This window comes from Gossypium hirsutum, chromosome D03 (assembly GCF_007990345.1).
Source record: "Gossypium hirsutum isolate 1008001.06 chromosome D03, Gossypium_hirsutum_v2.1, whole genome shotgun sequence".
NCBI lineage: Eukaryota > Viridiplantae > Streptophyta > Magnoliopsida > Malvales > Malvaceae > Gossypium > Gossypium hirsutum.
This window is the reverse complement of record NC_053439.1, coordinates 40,933,438-40,951,000: the sequence shown is the minus strand read 5'-3', so window position 1 is coordinate 40,951,000 and position 17,563 is coordinate 40,933,438. Positions and strand designations below refer to the sequence as shown.

Sequence of the window (17,563 nt, the reverse complement as noted above, 5' to 3'; positions counted from 1 at the left end):
TAAGTACAGTTTATTCTTTAAAGTTTCTCCTATTTCACTGTTCAACAGTTCCGACCTCTCTTCACTAAAAATTAAATATCTCATTGTACAAAATTCAGATGATGTTTCCATTTGTTTCTTCTGAAAATAAACTCATTAAGGATTCTAACCATATAAATTATAACTCATAATCTTTTTTTTACAATTTTTAATGATTTTCCAAACTTAGAACAGGGGAACCTGAATTCATTATGCCATTGTCTCACAAAATCTATTATATCTTATGATTTACAATTTCATTGCTTACGCCGTTTCTTTTATAAGAAACTAGACTCAATAAGATTTAATTTAATATTTTATTCATCCTCTAATTTGATATCTAAAATTTTTGGTGATTTTTCAAAGTTAGAGTACTGCTGCTGTCCAAAACTGTTTTAGTGCATAATGTTAATTACCCTTCTTTCCCTAAGCTTTCAATAAATGATAATTCCATCCCTGCTCAATTAACCTCTCAATTGAGCTGATTTTTCTCAACCAACACTTTATTCTATCACTTTAAACTACTTTATAACCTTTGGAAATCAGAATTTTAGCACTAGACTTCAATTCCAAACTTTTTCACAATTAAGTCCTACAAATCAATTTCTATTGAAATTTCCTAATAAAATCATCTCATAAACAAATTAAAGCTTCAATTTCATCCTATTTCATCATAAACTTCCAGCACATTTTCATAGAAACTTTCAAATTCATTCATAAAATAAAAAACTAATGAATTTAGTAATAGGACCTAGTTGTAAAAGTCTTAGAAACACAAAAATTATAAGAAAAAGGCAAGGATTAACTTACTTGGTGCAAAAATGATGAAAAACTAGCTTGAAGAAACCCTTAGGACGTTTTTTGGTTGATGAGTATGCAGAAAAATAAAGAGAATTCTAGATATTCCACTTTAGTCCTAACTTTTAAAGTAAATTTTGCAGTATTCCAATTTTACCCTTAATTCTTCAATTCTCCTGATTTTTCTCAGTGTCTGCCACCAAAAATATCTTCTTTTGGGCTTATTTTCAATTTATGTCCCTCTTCATTTAACAATTGAGCTATTTAATCCTTCTAGTAACTTTTACACCTTTTTCAATTTAGTCCTTTTCACTTAATTGACTACCTAAACATTAAAATTTTCTAATGAAATTTTAATACCATATTACTAACAGTTCATAAATATTTATAAAAATATTTTTGACTCAATTTTACGAGATCGAGGTCTCGATACCTTGTTTTTACCCAATTTCTTCAATAATTTCATTTTCTAACTAACCACTAAATCGGTAAAATTCTTCTATCTATATTTTCATACGATTTTCCTATCATATCAATATTCATGCAAAAATATTAAAATAAATTTCTCTTTAAATAAGATTTGTGGTTACGAAACTACTATTCCGATAACCTTGAATTTGTGCCATTACAGTTTCAGAGTTTGTTTAGCTTATAGGATAGATGTTGAAACCTCACATTCTTGCCAAACACTTCAACAATAAGTGTATTTGGCCATTTCTTTCTGATTCTCAACTTCTGTTCTTTAAAGAGGGTGGTATAGATATTTTTTTTGCTTAGCAGAATAAGATATTAATATAAAGCCACTAAAGTAGTGGCAATAAGGCCGAAATCCAATATATGATATGTTCCAATCCAAAACAGGAAAGTACCACCTAGCATCATAAGTAAAAGAAACAAAGATCACCATATAAATGAGAAATCAGACCCTCACAATCTCAACCAACATAAAACAATCCCTGGCAGTTAAAAAAAGACATTAGGAACAAAACGGTGCAGGAAAACAAGATTCCTTTCCACAGCATAACACCCACATCAAGGCAGCAAGACAAAAGAGCATTTCACCACCCTGCCTAGAAGAGATTCGATCGATACATTCCAGCCTTTGCGAGTGCGTCTTCCATGCCATATACCTCTTTGAACATGTTGACGGTTGACGGTGTTGCTACAGTTGACGGTGCTGCTATCGATTTCGTTGAACGTCTCTCAAAGTTTTCTAGGGTGAGATGGAGGAAACTAACAGTAATTCACTGCCACAACTGAGTTCGATTCGATAATAAGTGGACATAAATTCCTCCATTCAGTCCTTATTGGTGTAAATTTTGTTACAGAGAGGAACAAAAGAACAGAGAAGAAAAACAAAAATTTTAGTGAATAATGGGGAAGGCTTATCTTTTGACCTTCACACACACACATCCTTTTTAATTAAAAAAAATTTTACAGCTTCCAAACACAAGAGTAACATAAAACGTCAAGTAAAAAAATTATAGCAGAGAAAACTAACAACAACCTATAACAAAAGGCCTACAGCAACTGACACAGAAAATATATATTTGATTTCCAATATCAAACTCAAAATACATCAACACTCCACCTTGAGGTTGATATTGGACATACCAAGGTCACACTTGAGAAAAGAAATTCTATTCCTTCAAAGAGACTTTGTCATCAAATTAACAATCTGCATCTCAAAAGAACAAAATTCCATCTTAATCAACAAATTTTTCTCAACCTCACGAATAGCATGAAACTTCACATTATGTGCTTTGTTCTAACATGCTAAACTGGATTTTTAGCAATGGCAATAGTGGACTTATTGTCACACAAAAGAACAATGGCACTTTCTTGCTCAAAACCAAGATCAAAAAGCAAATTTCTCAACCAAATTGCTTGGTTTGCAGCAGTAATAGCAACAACATATTCTACTTCTGTAGTTGATTGAACCACAACTAGTTGCTTCTTGGAACTTCAACAGATTGCACCTAAGCCAAGGTTAAAAACATACCCGTATGTACTCTTCATGTCATCCAAACTCCTTGCCCAATCACTGTCAGAATATCCAGTCAACTTCACATTTCCTACCTTTAAATAATCAACCCTTCACTTGTTGTGCTCTTCACATACCTGAGAACCCTCTTAGCATCTCCCACATGAACATCAAGAGGTGAATTCATAAATTTAGATAGCAATGTTGCAGGGAACATTAGATCAAGTCGTGTTGTAGTCAAGTAAAGTAAACTTCCAACTATGCTTCTATAAATAGAAGGATTATAGAGTTTCTCACCATCATTCTTTGACAACTTCAAGTTTAGAGGCATTGGTGAGCCAACTCCTTTGCAAAATTCTAGTTTAAATTTCCTTAGAACATCTAAGGCATACTTTTGTTGTGAAATGAAGATACCAACCTTCCTTTGATAAATTTCCATCCAAAGAAAGTACCTCATCAAGTCAAGATCTGACATATCAAATTCTTTTTGCATACTCAATTTGAATTCTAAGAGGGCTTCATCATTGCTTCCCATCACCAACAAATCATCAACATAAAGAGAAACAACAAGCAAGTCAGCATTCATACCTTTCTTAAGATACAAAATAGCTTCATTAATACTCCTTTAAAAACCCAATTTCTACAAATAAGAATCAATTCTGCAATACCAGGCTCTTGGTGCCAATTTTAGGCCATAAAGAACATTCTTAAGCTTGTACACTTGATGCTCCTTTCCAACAATGACAAAGCCTTCAGATTGACAAACATAGATATCTTCTTCAAGCTCTCTATTCAAGAAAGTTGATTTTACATAAAAATTAAACACATTCCAGCCTAATTGACATGTAATAGCAATGAGTAATCTGATGGTATCGTGTCTAGAAACTGGTGCAAAAGTATCACCGTAGTCAACTCCACCTATTTGTGCATACCCCTTTACGACCAACCTAGCCTTATGCTTGAATACAGTGCCATCAGGATTGAACTTAGTCCGATACACCCACTTCACACCTATAACATGTTTACCACTAGGTAAATCAATCAAGAACCAGGTATCATTTGTCTTAACTGTAGAAATTTTTGCCTTCATTGCATCAATCCATTTAAGTACCTTTGTAGATGAAACAATGAAAATGTGCAAGTGTACACAATCAGAACAAGTAATAAAGCGACAAGTAAATGTCGAGTTATAGTACCCACAGAGACTGGAAAAAGGAATATTTATGAAATTAATGTTAAAACACTTTGGTGATGGAAAATATTTTGGTTTAAAGATGATTAAAAACTAAGGGTTAAAAACTAACTAAAAAAAATTTAAAAATAAAAAGTTTCTAATGTTCGATTTCAAATAAGGTTTAATCAAGGTGATATAATTGGGTTGGATTAATTACATTCCTTTAACTTAGAATTAGTAAACTTATGTTTATACTGCTACGAACAAATTCACAACAACTCGGTAATTTGCTAACTACTGCTCATACATACTTATTAAATTAATCAATCTCTTGAACATTTTTCAATGTCAATCTAAGCGATTAATCAATCTTCACAAGCATATAAAAGATCAAGTGAGGTAACAGAGTATTTCTACCTTGAAACAGTTTCATCACAATAATCTTGCAAGTTATGCAAGGCACATGTATCGCCAAATACAATGCTAAATTAACTTCAGCTACCTTAGAAGAATAAACATGCACTGATGAAGTATTGTGTTGATTAATTACAATTTCAATACGATTTAATAATTAATTCATTAGTTATTTAACAATTAATATTGCAAGAATAACTTAGGCATGATTTTACTTAATCAAGCATCTTACCGAGGCATATAACAACACAAACACAATTTCAATAATTCAAGCAGGTAAAATATAATCAACCCAACACGGATTAAATTCAAGCTAGATTGATTAAAATAACCATTTCAATAGCATAAATATTCATAAACATGTTTTTCAAAACAACAACGAAATTTAAAACGATAGGGAACAAGAAGCAAATTCGGTGTTTCTCCGTGGCTTAACTGATTTCTCCGTTCTTTGTTCTCCGTTGTCCTTGGCTATCAAGGTGGCTTATGAACACTTTAATTGCTGCTCAACAATGGCTGATGAGGACACTTTCCCAAGAGAAGAAATCGGCACTTGAACAAAAGGGAAAATGGGAAGGAAAAGTTGAGAGAAAGTGAGAGAAGAGAAGAGAGAATGAGAGTGTGAAGGATGAGTTGAATGATCAGCAAGGGGTGGCTTTTATAACTGATTGTGACTGCTAAAAATAGCAAATTCCATCAGCCAAAGAGACCCCCTTGTCTGGCCACACACATGGCAACGTTGAGAGATTCAACTTTGCTAAAAATAGCCTAGGGCAAATCCATAAAACAACATTTTTTGGAGGGGTTTGAATGCAAGGTTGAAAGTTCTTCAATGGATTCTTTGCAAGCTTATTTAATTAGATAAAATTCTGATTTGGGTCAGCATATGGACGGTTTTGGGTTGCCCAATTGATGGCTGGTTCGGTTTACTAGATTCGGTTCAACCAATGCGGTTCAACTAGACCATATTTTTCCATAATTAATTAATAATAATTTATTTAGCCCTAATTAAATTGGGAATAAATTAAAATTAATTATATTATGAATTAACACACATTTTTAGACCATCTTAGGCTGGAAATAAATTTTCCTCGATGCTTTAAATTGCTTCTCAGTTTTATTCTTCGAGCATTGTCTGCCGAGCCAATTTTCGCCCTTTGTACGAATCGATCGAAAATAGTCAAAATTAATCAAAATTAACTATAAAATTAATTAAAATTCATCATGTTCATATTTTTAACATAATTTAATTATTTTATAATATTTAATTATTTTCGATAAGAATTTAACCGAAATAACATGATTTTAAGTTAAAAAGGGCATGTAAAAACACATAAATTTTCATGTTTCCAGTAGATTCATCAAAACTTGTTGGTTCAACAAAAACAAAACTGCACCTTTCATACACATTTACTAAGGATTTAGTTTTGATAACTTTGGCATCAGTTGTATCAGCTACACCAAATTCATTACTAGTCACACCATGTTCAGCGTCAATTAAATTAACCTTTTCAAGCATTAACCCACAATCGTGCTTCTGCACATCATTCTTCTCCCAACTTCAGTAAGAACCTTCATCAAAGATGATATCTCGGCTCACCAAAATTTTATTTCTTTTCAAATTAAATACTCTATACCCTTGGATTGAGAAGAATATCCAACAAAGATTCATTTCCAAGTTCTTTCATCTAACTTGGTTCTCATATTAGCAGGTATATGGCAGAAACAAATAGAACCAAACACTCTAAGGTGTTTCACAGAAGGCTTAGACCTAGACTAGGCTTCAAGAGGAGTTTTTCCATCCATAGCCTTAGTTGCTAAGCTATTCAACAAGTACATAGATGTTGATACAAATTTTGCCCAGAACAAATTTGGAAGATGTTTTTCAAGCAACATACATCTTGACATCTCCAAATAGTTCTATTTCTTCTTTCACAAACTCCATTATGTTGAGGAGTGTAAGGAATAATGAGCTGATGATGAATCCCAAAGTCTCTGCAAAAATCATTGAACTCATTGGACAAATATTCTCCACCATTATCTATTCTTAAGATCTTTAATTTACAATCACACTGATTTTCAACGAGTTTCTTGAATTCTTTGAATGTTGAAAATACACTCATTTTGGACTTCAAGAAATACACCTAACACACCTTTGTCAAATCATCTATAAACAACACAAAATATTCGCTACCATTCATGGAAGAAGTTTGCATTGGACCACACAAATCAGAGTGAACTAACTCTAATTTCATAATTTCTTTCTTCACACCATAATGAGAAAATGGCAGCCTATGTGACTTCCCAAGTTGATAACAATCACATTTATCATCACACACATTCAGTTCAGGCAAATCTGTTACAAAACCATTTGACTTCATATACTTCAAGGTTCTAAGATTAAAATGCCCCATCCTTTTATGCCAAAAAGGACTAACATCATCCTTAGCAAAGCATACACGTTCACAATTAACATTAAGCTTCAAATAAAAACTATTGTTTTGCATTTTCAGATCAACCACAAACATCAAATATGTTGCAAACATCACCCTTAAACTGAACACAACCATTTTTAATCATTTGAAGAATGCTCAAGAGACTTTGGTATAAATCAGGAATAAAAAGAACATTATAGAGTGTCCATTTACCTTGTAGAGTATTCATAGAAATTGAGCGTTTACTTTAAACCTGAACCGTAGTACCATTTCCCAACTTCATGCTTGTTTTAAAGGACTTACCAAGTAAGTTAAGTATGTAGCCACAGGTGTCATATGACTGGTACACCCACTATCCACAAGCCAAATAGAGTTATGAGATGGTTTAACAACATGAGAAACCATAAACATATGCTCACCTTGCTCTTGGTTCTCTTGGATTTTTTGCTTGCTTCTTCTTGGCCCAACAAAACATTTCAGTATGTCTAGACTTTTGGAAAAAAGTACACTAAAATTTGGCCTTTTCTTTTTCCTTGAATTGACAATCCTTTTCAGCATGATTTGTCCTCTTACAAATAGGAAATGGTGGAAACTTTCCATTTTGACCATTGGTGGAATGATGTGTCTCACGTGACTAACTAAAAATATAACGAAGGCAAGTGCACCTATCGATAGATAGTATAGCTATGGTGAGTAGAGATATCGTATCCACGAGGACAAAAATTATTAGTAATTACTATTTTTCTATTATTTAGTCGACAAATTAGAGTGATATTTTTTAAACTAAATTTACTAAACTAATTTAATTAAGAACTCAACAGAGAATGCATAAGGAAAATAATCGAAAGATAACCAATGAGAGAGACAATACCCAGGAAAGAATCCACCTAGACTTTACCTATTAGTTTGAATCTGAATTAAATGATTTATTCACTTGGTGTCTTGATCCGTAGAAATCCCTAAATTATGTTAATATCTCTTTTGAAAGTAAAAACAATTGACTCTAGGTTGATTAATTGAAATCTCTTTCTAATTAAAACCCCTATCATCACATTAACTCGATCTATGGATTCCCTTATTAGATTTGAATCTAATACTGTAGATTTATGTCATCCTATTTTTAGGATTGTATGCAACTCCACTCAATTATGCTAGATCTACTCTTAAATAGGGACTTTTGCTCCACTGAATTAAACATATCAAATATGAATTAATATCCTGGAAATATTAAAATAAGAAATAAACACACATAATTGAGAACAAGAATCAAATATTTATCATGTAAAACAAAAATCAAATAATAGAATTCATCATAGGTTTCATTTTCCCTAGGTATCTAGGGAATTAGTTCATAACTCTGAAATAAAACATCTCAAAGTCAGAATAACCACAAGACATAAAAAAACTCATAAAAACTTCAGAAGCAATTAAAAGGATGCAACACCCCAAACCCGGCCTAAGAGTTATGGCCGAATCTGGCGGTGTCATATTGAGGTGTTTAGTGAAAATTGAACTCATTGGTAAAAATTCGTTTCTAGGTTTAAAAACCCCTTTATTATTATTTAAAAAATCATCTAGTCAAAAACGTTTACCTTGTTATCTGCTATTATCATAAAAGGTTGATCTAAAATCACGTAAGCTTTTGAAAACTCTAATGTTTAAATTTCGTGTCTTTGAAAACAATAATTATTTTGAAAATTCGTTTTATGCTAAACTAGCATTTTAAAATAAGTAACAAAAGCCCAATTAAAAATTTAAGCAAACATAAATGGCCTTATTACATAAACAAAACCCAACACAAAATTTAATTTTAAATAAAAGCAAGTGTAGCACATTTGTAGTTGTGTGGCCACCTCCGAGTCCCTCGTAGCACCGACCCACCTACAACTGGGGATTACCTGTATAGTTAAACAGAGGGGAGAGTTTACAAAAACTCAGTGTGTAATCTCCTAACAAGCAAATAGTCAATTAAACAGTAGATAAATGCAGTTTGGGCCTGAGCTCGTTACAGTAACAGTCCAGTTTAGTGTGGGCCTAAGCCTTTTCTCGTAACAGTAAACGATTGGGATTGAGCCCATCACAAAGCCAGTAATCAATAGGGTCTTTACCCAATTTCAGTAATATTATCAGTGGGGCCAGTAACATATATCAGTCATGCAGTGAACAATATGTAATATCATTAATTGATGCAGTAATAGTACAAAATCATTAATCAGTGCAGATATGCAGTTAGAGATCCTACCCAATCCAGCCTCTATACACCACTCTGTCCCGCCAAACACACCATGTGGGGATAAAATCGACTCACCTAGCCAGACACACCGAGATTAGCACCGGTTGCGGCACTAAACAGTGTTGCAGCAAAGCTACCAGTAAAATAAATCGCATATAGCCATCAGTAGGTCCACAGTTGTCTTGGGTGACCCGTGAAACCTTATCAATACAGTACAATTCTTCCAAATATAACAACTCATCCCCATGTAATAAATTGTGACATAATATCATACGTGTATGTAAAATTTCATGCTCAATCATAGTCATACATATCATAGAGCAAATCAGTCATACATAACATAAGGCCATAACAGTCATTTCATCTCCTAGAGGTATAACAGTCATTTTACCCTATGAGGGTATTTCGATCATTCTACCTTATGGGGGTATTTTAGTCATTTTAACCTATAGGGGTATTTCGGTCATTTTACCCTATGAATGTATTTCAGTCATTTTATCCTATGGGAGTATTTCGATCAATTTACCCTATGGGGGTATTTTGGTAATTTTATTGACCTCTCGAAAAGTCTGCAGTTGCCTCGAGCGACTCACGTAACCTAAATGGTCATAACAGTGTAAATGTGCCCAAGACCCATTACTCGGCCCAAGTGGGTCCACACGCTCGTGCAGCCCGTTCAGCCCAGATTTTGCCACGGCTATAAGATCTACATAGCCTAGTCTAGTATTTGCCACAAATCATGGATTTCATCCGTGTGGGGCCCACGAGCCCATTGAGCCCACACGGCCCATTTCGATCCAACGTGGCTCATTACAGCCTAAGCCCATGGAAATGCTCATGGAGGCCTCTACATTTTATTGCCCATGATTTGCAGGTTTGGCTTTCCACACGAGCGATAGCACACTCGTGTGGTCTCAACGTCATTTTTTTGGCTTTTCGGCTTTTGACGTTCTACAGTTACAGTGGGGTGTTTACACACCTGATGCGATTTGCAGATTCTCTTCATTCCGAACACTCTTATTCTGAAAATCATTAATCATCGCACCCTTGGTTCCTAGGCAAGGTGCCAATCGACCTCAACCACCACAAGTTAGGAATGGAAGCAATGTAGGTTGGAGAAAGCGAGAAAAACTTTGAAAACCTCGCCGATCTCCCATTGAGAACAAGGAACAAATGAGATGATATATATATCTCTCCACAACAACAACCTCCCCAAATCTCTCCAAATATCCCTCCTCAATTCTCTCTATGACTAGTTCAAACTCCATTTAGTAGTGTTTCAATGAACTCTACCACCCACACAAATTAGGCAGCAAAATAAATACTTCCTTTTTGATGCGCCACCCCTTGAACCTTAGACCCCATGTACACTCCACACGCCCTTTATCACTAGACTAACAACTCCTTTGTATCATATTTTAACCACAATAATTTAAGAACCTACTATCTAGATCCAAAGATTTTATTCACTTAAAATAAAAATTTTGCATAAGCCAAGGCTTGAACTCCTGACTTCTCAGACACTTCCAAACACTCCTAAATTACTTAACCACTGAAGCAGACATTCATTTATGTCACTTCCTTGCACAACTAAATATTTATGTGCAATCTCCTAACTGTTCCCTTGTTCAAAACCTATTTCTTCTAGGCCTAAAATTTAGGGTGTTACAAAGGAGGTCTTCGATCTTGATGGAAATCCGCTTCAGAGTTAGCTCCAATGGTGTTCTTCGAGTATTTTCTTCGATCCTCTCTGATGACTCCCATATTTATTGCTTCCCAAGCAATGTGCGAAATCGACATGGGCTGGCACATGGGTGTGTGTCCAGCCCGTGTGGATCCTAAAATCTGCTATATTTGCCCGATTTTAGCTCGTTTTTCACTTCTTTCGCTCCCAAATGCTCACCTAAGTATAGGAACATGAATTCAAAGGATTAGGAGCATCAAATTCACCCATTTGCATAAATAATCATCCAAAAATGCTTTAAGAACGGGAGTAAAATATGTTGGTTTTATCATTTATCAAATATCCCCACACTTAAGCATTTGCTTGTCCTCAAGCAAGATCCTCAACTCACATTAAAATTAATCTTTCTCAACTTATAATTCTCATCAATAATGTTTCAAAATAATTTGCAAATAATCATGCATTGACAATTCAACTAAAAGGGTACTAAATATTCAAACAATCCAAGGCGAAAATTTTTAAAAGCACGAAAACTTAGGTTCCCCTTATCTAAGTAATTACATTTAATTCAAAATTGACAAAAATTGACATCCTCACTAAAGATTCACTCAAATCACTCAAAGTATTTAAGGTTCAAGATTAAGTACTCAACAGTCGAACAAGAAATGTCATTACCATAAATCAAATCTCCACCACTATAAAATGATATGACACACTAATCAAAAGGTCTTTAAGAGGTTGTAGTGGGGCTTAAGTTAAGGGTGTGAAGAAAGGCTAGAAAAGTTGGTTATGATCGAGATCGAGTTGAAAAATTACCAAACTAGAAAAAAAATGTTGAATTAGAAACAAGCGCATCAATCAAGAACAAACAGGAATAAATAACGAGTTTCTTCTCAAAATATGAATTTAACTTTTTCAAGCTCAATCAACAAATAACTAATTAATAACCATTATTTTTTCCTAATTTTTCCACTTTTTTTTATTTAGAACAATAAGAAATAATTCAGCAAATCAAACAGAAGAGCATAGTTAGACAACTAACCAAATCAAATCTCGACAAAAAGGGAGTCAATAGAATAAGAAAAAATCACAATAAAAAAATGGGTTATGGGTTAAAATTCACGAGTTATTTAAGAAAAGGGATGTTAGACTCAACATGGTTCACTAAGGTTTAATTAAAAAGGTAGGCTTTTTATGGGATAAGTGGGTTAAAACCTAAGTGCCTTTATCCTCTTAGTATATCAAATCAAAGGTGTGGTCTCGACATGCATAATCGAAGCAAGTTATATGATAACAAATCAAGTTGATACACTCATAACCAATAATAGAATGAGCATGAAAAATGTATGCTCTACAGGCTCAAAAGCTCACAAAAAATCATGGTATTGATGTCAAACTTGCAAATTTAAAACTTCAAGATAATACCTCAAATTAGGGAAATAACCTAATTTTTTAAATTTATGAAAAATAACTTATCATGCTTGATTCTCTCATGTCTTAAAGTTTGAATCAATCAATGCACAAATATCTACAAATTAATCCAAAACACATTAACAAAAATCTCAAATCGATAAAAATTCATTCTAATAGAAGTATGAGAAAATTACTTAAATACAAGACATAATTCAGAGATTTTCTAATAATTATATAAATAATCTCCTCACACTTAGGATGTACATTGTCCTCAATGTACAAATAGATATAATCACAATATAAGCAGAATATCATATGAGAGGGAGAAAACGGAAATTGCCCTAGATATTGGATGAAATCGCTAGAATGGTAAAAAGCGGAATTGTAGGAAAATCTAACTGTAGTACATGGTTCCAAGCAAACTAATAAGAAAATAAACACAAATAATAAAGAAGATTAAGAGGTTACAAACTCGATTAGAAACAACCATAAAAATAAAAACATAGTTCAAAAGATAATAAACAAAATAAGTCTAAGAAAAAAATAAAACTAAAAGAAAAAATAAAAATGAAAATAAAAATAAAAATAAAAATAAAAATAAAAATAAAAGTAAAAGTAAAAATAAAACCAAAATCAGTGGTCTTTATCGTCGGAGGCATTGTGATCGTGAGGCGTTGGCCCTAAAGAGGAGATATGGAGGTGCTGACAGATCTGCTGCAAAGTCGCATCAATACTATTAAACCGCTCAAAACAGTGTCGCTCGAAACTAGTGAACCGCTCGGAGAGGCCTACTAAGGTGGTAGCAGAAATAGCAAGACGGTGACTCTGAGATGGAGGATAAGGTGGATCCTCGTGGTGGAAAGGGACATCATTAGTGAAGTGCTCACGCTTATCTTAAGGGTCAGAATGAGATAATCGGTACTGAGGAGGATCCACTCCATGTAGTCGCTCGATCATCCTTATGTGACTCATACTCGATAATCCCTGCAGAGACATCTGTCCAACTAGTATGAGGGAATAGGACTACTTCGGTGTGTCGAGGATGAAGAAGTGCCGTGCCAGGCGAGTCACGTAAGAGCCTAAGTAGATAAGACCCTTCTTACTGCACTTTGTCTGATGGTGGACAACTAGGGCGATGAAATAAGCAAGATCAAAGGTGCGCCTCGTGGCCATGCTCCATAGAAAATAAGCGTCGGTTGTACGGACAACGCTGGTGCCCTCCCACCAACCAGTTAAAGTGTGAGCCAAGATGGCATGAATATAGCGTAAGGCCAGAGGTAGGGAGGTCGTGTTGGATCGACTCATATCATAAGGTGTCGTACTCGTAGTAAGGTCTACCCAACGTAGAGAACGCGAGTAGTGGATGTGCCGGTATAAAGTGAGAAAGCTCTCGGCACCCATTAACTCGTCAATGTTGAGTTCTAATGCAGCTCCAAACTTCGGGACGCTTATATGATGCATCGTGCCACTGAGTTTGAAGGTAATAATGTCTGGCTCATCGTGTGTCGACATCACCTACTGTAAGAGGAATGTTGAACACTCGAGAGTAAGCTCCAAGTAGGTGAGCTCGACGATGGAGAAGAATCGATCCCAAGGAGGTGTAGCAATGATGGCGCGGACTCGATCAGCTAATATCTAAAGCAGCCCAATCAATACATCCACCTAATCCAAACAGCCGCTGTCGGAGCTGCTGAAATAGGTCCTCCTAGGGACCCTATGGAAACCGTAAAAATGGAATATGAGTATTGGCAGAAGCGACCAAGGAGGAGGTCGTGCCTGGAGTCTTCCGCTTATTGGATTTGCCGCATGTGTTTGTCATGGTTTACCTTAAAGATAGATTAGTCCAAAATCATAAAACAATAAATTAAGTATCACCAATGAAACAAATAGAGAGGTCGACGAATCAACGTAGGAATTAAAATTCGACTAGCAATCATCTCATCAAAATTCAGTCTACCTAAAATGAAAATCTACTCCTAAAACAATATGTACTAATACCTAATCATGCAAAAACCATGAACTTAAGCTACTATGATTCCAACTAGAAGTAATAAAAACAATAATGAAGGAAAAATAAATAAAATAAACTAAATGAGAAAATAATAGACAAATAATGAAATAATCATAATAATAATAGTAATCAAAACAGTAAAACAAAGAATAAAAAGAAAACAAAACCCTAACATAATCAACTACTAACATAACCACAAGAATACTAAAATAACTTATAATTATAACAAAAATGAGATTAAGGAATAATAATAACAAAAATAAATAGAGCAAAACAAGAATGAGAAAATCAAAATTAATCAACAAGAACCAAACTTTTCAGAACAACGATAATAATGAAAATGAAAATAATAATAAGAATCATAAGAATAATAATAAAATTAATGATAATAAACTAAGAATAATAAAATAAAGGAAAAATAAAAAATAATAAAAGTATTAATAATAAAAATAAATATGAAATAAAAAAAAGAAAAGTGGAAAATGGGCAAACGGTAAGGTACGACGGTGCGATCGGTGACGGTGATCGGAGACACAGTGGGGAGAGGAGGTTTAGTCATTGGGGAGGTGATGAGAGGGTGAGGCATGTCGGAAGAAGAAGGGGAAGGGAAGGGGCTTGCGCGTTGAAGGGAGAAATGGGGTCAGAGGTGGTGCACAGGGGTGTGAGATGTACGGATGTGGGGTGGTTAAGGGCGAGGATGGGTTTGCGCGGCGGTTAGGGATGGTGGCAAAGGAACAAGAAAGAGGGGAAACAGGAGAGGGAGGGAAAAGAGGGAGAGTTCGTGGAGGTGCAACGACGGTGGCTAGAAAGAAGGGGTCGACGTGGCAGATCGGCGCTGTGGGAAAGGAGAAGGAGAGGAAAAATACAAGACAAAATGAAAAGGGAAAATTAGGGTTTTGTTTTAAATTAGTGACACGGTCGTGTAAAGGCTCGTGTTGGCCCACATGGCAGTGTCACATGCCCGAGTGCGACTCGCTCAGCCCGTGTGTGTTTAAAAATTTGAACCTAGTCTTCACACGGCCTCGAACATGCCCGTGCCTGTGTGATCTCTTTTGCTTCTCCCACACCCGTGTGCGAGACCGTGTGGGGCACATGGTCTCACAAACGCCCGTGTGTCTCAGTTGTGTTTCTTACCCGTGAAACTCACTGAATTGAATTAAAATTGAAAACTTAGTTCCAGTACTCACACGACTGTGTCTCTAGGCCGTGTATGTCACATGATCATGTCTCCAAGTCGTGCGTGCCACACAGCTATGTCTCTAGGCCGTGTGGACCACCTCAGGCCGTGTAACCTTCGAAATTTGGAAAAATTAAGTTCCAGGACTCACACGGCCAAGGACACGCCCGTGTGTTCAGATCGTGTGACTCACATGGTCATGTTTTTACATCGTGTAACTCTCTGTCAATTGTTTCCTTATGCACACAACCTGGGACATGCTCGTGTGTCTAGGTCGTGTGAGTCAAATATTTTTTTTTAATTTTAAATTAGCATGCAATAAAATTAAAAGAACTAGCAGGAGTTAAACATTCGGGTTGCCTCTCGAAAAGCGCTTATTTAAAGTCTAAGCTTGACTTAACTTATATGCATAGTTATGGTGGTTCGCGAAGCCGAAGCTCCTCTTTCTTATTATCAATTTTATTACCAAAATAAGGTTTGAGTTGAGTATTGCTTACCTTAAATGTGCCGAACTCAGAATGAGTTAAATCGATTGTATCGTATAGAAAGACATTCAGTACCGTAAATGGGTTTTATCCATTTGCATCAAGCTCCCAAGGGGAAATTCGTGGATTTGTTTTGTCCAGCAGTATTTTGCCCCCAACCTTAAATTGGTTTATTCTATCCGCATGCTCATCATGGCGTCGCTTTGGTTCTTCTTCATGCCTTTTCAGTTTCTCCTTGACATGCGTTCGCCATTCATCTAGTTCATCAATTTGAACTATTCGCTCTTTATATATTGTTCTAATTCTGTCACCTTAGTGAAACATGGCTCCATTACATTTTCACGAGGGATTTCCTACAAATAAGGTTGAGCCACATGGTTACTCACATTAAAAGAATGTTTCATATTATCTTGCTCACTAAAGACTTTCACAGGATCACGTGCTTGGAGAGAATTATTTCGTACCTACACTAAGTACTAGTTCACTCGTACCAATATCAATAGTAGTCCTGGCAGTGGCTACAAAGGGACAACATAAAATTAAAGGTACCTCACTACCTTTATCCATGTCCAACACAACAAAATCAATGGGGAATATGAATTTATCTATTTTAACAAGCACATCCTTAATAACACCCTTAGGATATCTGATGGTTCTATCTGCTAATTGAATACTCATCCTAGTGTGTTTGGGTTTCCCAAGACCTAGTTGTTTAAACATTTTGTAGGGCATGACATTAATACTGGCCCCTAAATCAGCTAAGGGATTACCAATATTTAAACTACCAATGAGCCAAGAAATAGTAAAAATCCTTAGATCTTTGAGTTTGTTGGGTAGTTTATTTTGTAAGATGGTCGAGCAAACTGCATTGAGCTTCACAGTTGACGAATTTTCTAACTTCCGTTTGTTTGCCAACAGCTCCTTTAGAAATTTAACATAATTTGGCATCTGCGAAAGAGATTCAACAAACAGTAAGTTAATATGAAATTTTTTTAAGAGCTTGAGAAATTTACCAAATTGTTCGTTCGTGTGGTCTCTCTTTGACGTGTTAGGATATAACACTCGAGGTTTATATTCCTTAACAACCGGCTTCTGCTATTTCTGACTTTCCTCAGCCTCATCATTGTTCACCATAATTTCTTGCCTCGGTTCTTGTTCAGATTCAACTAACCCTTCTTCATCTTGAACAGTAATTGCATGAAATTGCTTCTATTGGTTAGTTTCAGTATTGCTAGGCAATCTACCTTATGGTCTTTTCAAAATTAACTTAGCAAGCTGACCTATTTGGTTTTCGAGCACTTAAATCGATGCTTGTTGATTTTTCAATGTTGCCTCAGTGTTTTGGAAACGAGTTTCTAACATCGAGATAAACTTTGTCAACATCTTCTTAAGGTTCAACTTCTTCTCTTGTTAATAAGGTGATTGTTGCCTAGTTGAAAGATTCAAAACGTTGTAGAAGGTTTGAACTTGTAGCCATAAAGGTAACCCATGGTGAGGACACATTCTCAATAAGCCCTTGTATCTCTCTCATGCATCATATAAAGTCTTTAAATCGGTCTGGACAAAAGAAGAGATGTCATTCGTCAACTTTGTTGTTTTAGCCAGTGGGAAGTACTTTAGTAGAAATTTCTCGATCATTTGAACCCATGTAGTGATTGAACCTCGTGGTAAAGAGTTTAACCATGGTTTAGCTTTTTTCTCAATGAGAAAAGGAATAACCGTAAGCGAATGGTGTCA

The 17,563-nt window shown here is 35.2% G+C and overlaps 1 non-coding gene across 1 annotated transcript; it reads left to right on the top strand.

Moving 5' to 3' along the window:
- The first annotated feature begins 17,309 nt into the window (after window positions 1–17,309).
- LOC121215736 (small nucleolar RNA R71) lies at window positions 17,310–17,416 on the top strand. Its single transcript, XR_005911712.1, has one exon. It is a non-coding gene; the product is annotated as a small nucleolar RNA R71 (small nucleolar RNA).
- Window positions 17,417–17,563: the final 147 nt, after the last annotated feature.